Below are 4,480 nucleotides of genomic sequence, written 5' to 3' on the forward strand. Positions count from 1 at the left end.
CTTCAGTCATCTGTCTTTTGTGACTTCTCATGCTCAGTTTCACCTTTCTTGTCACTTGTTTTTTGAATCACATCGCTATAAGATTTAGGGCCTTTTTAGGTCCCCCAACTGGGGATCTGCGACCCCTAGGGGATCGTCAGTTACCAAGAGAGTTACAAAGTTATCGTTGAACAATTTAAAGGTCCAGCTTGTGGGATTTAGGGAGATATAACCTAAAAATAAGAAGACTCTTTTCATTACCTTAGAAAGAGCCGTTCATATCTACTACAGAATCGACCGGACAAACCAAACACTGCCTCTAGATAGAGCCATTTGTGTTTACGTGTCAGTTACCGTAGTTAGGAGTCTATCTACAATGAGTAGAGTCAGAGTTGCTGATTTGCAAAGTGAAACTGCTTTATTATGTGTTTTTACTGCTTTCAATCACAGGGTTTGTTTATTCTGGAGAGGAGGAGACCTCTGTGGATAATTTGGCTTTTGGCAAAACCTCAAAAGGTGATTAAACATTAGCAGGTCGTGGGTGTGATGCCCAACTCCGACATCCCAAACAGTATTGGAGAAACACTGATTTGTAATGTGAAACTGCTTAATTCTTTGTTTTTAGCGGTTTAAATCTATTTCTTGCCAAGTTGCTCATTGCCTCTCCCAAATGTTTTCAAAAGGAATCAGAGCAATTTACTCAGTGTTCAAAGGTTTAAATACTTCTGAAAGGTCTGGACCTAGCACGAGAGAGGTGATGTCGATCCATGTTTCAAAGGGTTAATATGCATCTCAGTTGTATAAAATGCCGCTCCTTATCTCTGTCAGCTAAGGGGTCCTGAAAAAACATTGAAGACTCCTGATTTAGAGCATGGAGGAGACACATTTTAGGCTATTTTATATTGAATTCTTGAAAAGGGCCTGATAAGAGAACAGTTCTAATTTTAATTTCTTAATGGACTTTTGAATTCTATAACGCTTGGAGTCTCATATCACATGTAAAAAGTGAACAATGTCTTTAAGTCTCTTTATGTGCCTGGTGGCATCTCTGTCAGATACCATCACATCCAAACATTCACTGAAAAAGTCCACAAACTCTCCTGAGTGATGAAAATGCCAAGCAATCCATATTTTATGTTAACAACCCATCAGTGAGCTCGTGTAACTTCCTTCTGTGTTTTTTTTCCATTATTCGTCATTTTCACAGTCCACACAAATGCTTTTTCACATTGTGCCTCTTCCCTCCCAAACATCACCGTCCGGTTCCCATGCCAACAGTTTCTGGGAGATTATTCCGGTGCACTGGTATGGAAGCTGCGGAAGTGTGTCACCGCTGTGAATGTAGGAGGGGAGAGGAGTTGTGTGTGTGGAGGGATGCCCAAAGGAAGAAACGAGTGGGCTGCAGAGATGCATATAAAGAGGAGCTCGGTGGTGCTCACAGTCCACAGCTTGCTCAGACTCGCACACACACACTCTGTGATTTCAGAGTTTCAGAGCGAAGAGCAGAAAGAACAAAACAGGATCTCTCAAATCATCTCCCATCAAGCAGAGCCCTCAGGACTGAATATTAAACAGCTCTCACTGATTGAGTATTGTGTTTCACATTTTTGGTTTTGCTTCATCTCTGCCAACACTTGTGGAGCCAGGTGATCAGATACACCACAATTTCTTGACAAAAAGGCTCCAAATTCTACATTCACTTCACCAGCTCATCATCCTCACATTTGGGCCACCGTTCACCATGGCGACCAGCATGGACACGCTCCCTGCCCATCTGCTGCCTTTGGTGATGGAGGAGTTCCCCCAGTCTCTGGCCACAGCGTGCGTCTGCAGGGCCGGACAACGCGAGCCCCGCCTCCGCTGCGTGCAGTGCGGCATCATCGAGGAGGAGGAGGAGGACTGCTCCACTCTGGAGGAGGACCAAGCTCTGCGCTCCTTCCTGCAGACCGTGGAGAGCCTGAGGAGGAGCACCAGATGAGCTCCTCCAATTTGACTGTTTGACCTATTTGGCTTCCCTGCAACCAGTTTGGAGACTGACAGATGTCTACAGAGTTGCGGATGCAGACTGTGCTGACTTAAAAGCTGTGTCGGTGGTGATATTTTGGTCACCACTGGTGGACACCATATATGGTCGTGGATGAGTCAAGAGACTGTTATGGAGTGCTTTCGAGAGCTAGTCCTGTCATAGAAAAGCTGGCAACGAACCAGTTTTCCATATGTTTTTGTATATTTTCAAAGTCAACATGGTTTGTTGTATAGTGAATTTCTGCAAAGCTTTACTTTACCATTGCCAAGACGATATTGTAATATTTACATGATTGCATTTTTTTTCTCACTGTTCATTTGCCTGCTGCTAAGGTTTTGAATTTAATATATAAAGATGATGTTCTAACATTTATTTGGTGGTCCCTTTTTTCTTTTTCAAGGTAAAATTAAGCAAAAATCAGTACATGGAAATAAGGTAATGAGCAACTTGGTAGAAAATATTCCACAAATTGCAAGAAACTAGCAGAGTTAGAAAATTGTCTTTAAAAGAGCTAGGGGAAAATGTCTCGGCGAAAAAAATTGAGGGGAAAACTATATCAATAACTATATTTAAGCACTATTTCCCTGTGCCAAGAAGATGTTATAAAATGAACACAATTTTATTTTTTTCTTATTGCCTGCTGTTGAGATTTTGAATGTCATATATAAAGCTGATGCTCTAACATTTATTTGGTGGTCCTTCTCCTCAAAAATCTTCAAAATTGATGCCTTTTACAAACACTTAAACCTTTGAACCCTGAGCAAATGAATGCAGTTTCTTTCAAAAACATGGGAAAAAGGCAAAGAGCAACTTGGTAATAAATATTCCACAAAATGTCTAAGGAAAAAAAAAAAAGATGAAGCTAGGGAAAAAATGTCTACGGAAAAGAAAAATTGAGGAAAACTAGATTTATAATTATCATAATTACATATTTAAAACTATGTCACAAAATTATAATAATTTTACAATTCCCAGGTCATTTTAAAAAAAAAATTAATTTATTTTACTTATTTCCAGTTAATTTTCTTGTACTTATTACTAATTTGGTGCTAATTTCTGAGTAATTCATTTTTCCATTGATAATGTCACAGTCTGCTCTGCCTCTCTCCTGCTGCTGTGGGATTTTTTCCACTTACTCCACCCCCACCTCTCTCCACCCGGCCGGTCCTCATCAGCCTCATCATGTCAACCTGGTGCTCCAAGCTGCTCCTCAGCTCCAATCAAGCCAGTATTTAAGCAGCCTCACTCCACTCACTCTTTTCCGGATTGTCTTTCCTTCCATGCCTGACCTTCCAGCTCTCACTCTCGGACTCTTTTCCTGGTTTTGAATTGGCTCGCTCTGATCACCTCTCCTTGTCGCTGCCCCGGTAAACCTAACAGCCTTCTGTCTCAGACCACGAGCTTGCTTGTCTACTTCCTAGTTCTCATCTGTCTGTAGCTATTCGGTGTTCTACTGCTTCGGCTCTGTCGAGAGATTCTTCCGGCCGTCTTCAGAGCCTCCTGCCGAGCGAAACATCTCCTTCGTGTGAGTGCCCACTGGTGTTTATAGTTTTGATGGTACAGCAATTCCCTGCCTGTCCTTGCTGATCCCGCTGCCTGCTCCTACTGGATTCGTCTGCTCCGCTTCCTGCTTGCCTGACGCCAACTCTCACCTGGCAGTCCGCTCCACGTTCCGAATTTCTCCACTTAAGCTCTGAACTAACACCTGTGAACGTGAGCTCACCTCAGTCTCTCTACGAGCTCTGCTCGACCCCAGAACTGATTACTGTCCCTACTTACCTGCAACCTGATTATACTCACCTTTGCACCATTCAACTTACCAAAAGATTAAATCCTCAATTCAGATTTGAGCTTTCAGTCCCACATTAACAAGGTGACAAAAACATCTTTCTTCCAGCTTAGAAACATAGGTAAGGTATATAAATTTATAAATTAAAAAAAAAAGCAGAGAAACTGATTCATCCCTTTGCTTCAAGCCGACTCAATTACTCTAACGCACTTTTTACTGGGTTACTGAAAAAATTCACTAAGGCTTCAGCTGATTCAAAACGCTGCAACTCAGCTTTTAACCAGAACCAAGAGGAGAGAGCACATCAATCCAGTTTTAGCTGCTCTGCACTGGCGTCCTGTAACTTTTAGAATAGATTTACGGTCCTCCTACTACCATACAAAGGGGCAAGGACCAAGTTACATCAATAACTCCCTTGTTCCTTACTTGCCTTCACGAACACTGCGATCTTCTGCAGCTGGTTTATTGGAGATTCCCAAAAAAGAAAATTGGGGATGCTGCATTACGCCCTGAAGCTCTGGAACACACTGCCTATAGATAGCAGAGAAGCGAACTTGCTAAATATTTTTTTAAAAAAAGAACTAAAAACTTATCTCTTCACTTTAGCCTTTAACTAGCTCTGATTCAGCTGCCTCATCTTTAAGATGTTGGATTTTCCTTGGTTTTATGCATTTTATATACTGTTT

Source organism: Plectropomus leopardus, chromosome 1, assembly GCF_026936395.1.
Source record: "Plectropomus leopardus strain MGB_pleo_1.0 chromosome 1, ASM2693639v1, whole genome shotgun sequence".
Classification (NCBI taxonomy): Eukaryota; Metazoa; Chordata; class Actinopteri; order Perciformes; family Serranidae; genus Plectropomus; species Plectropomus leopardus.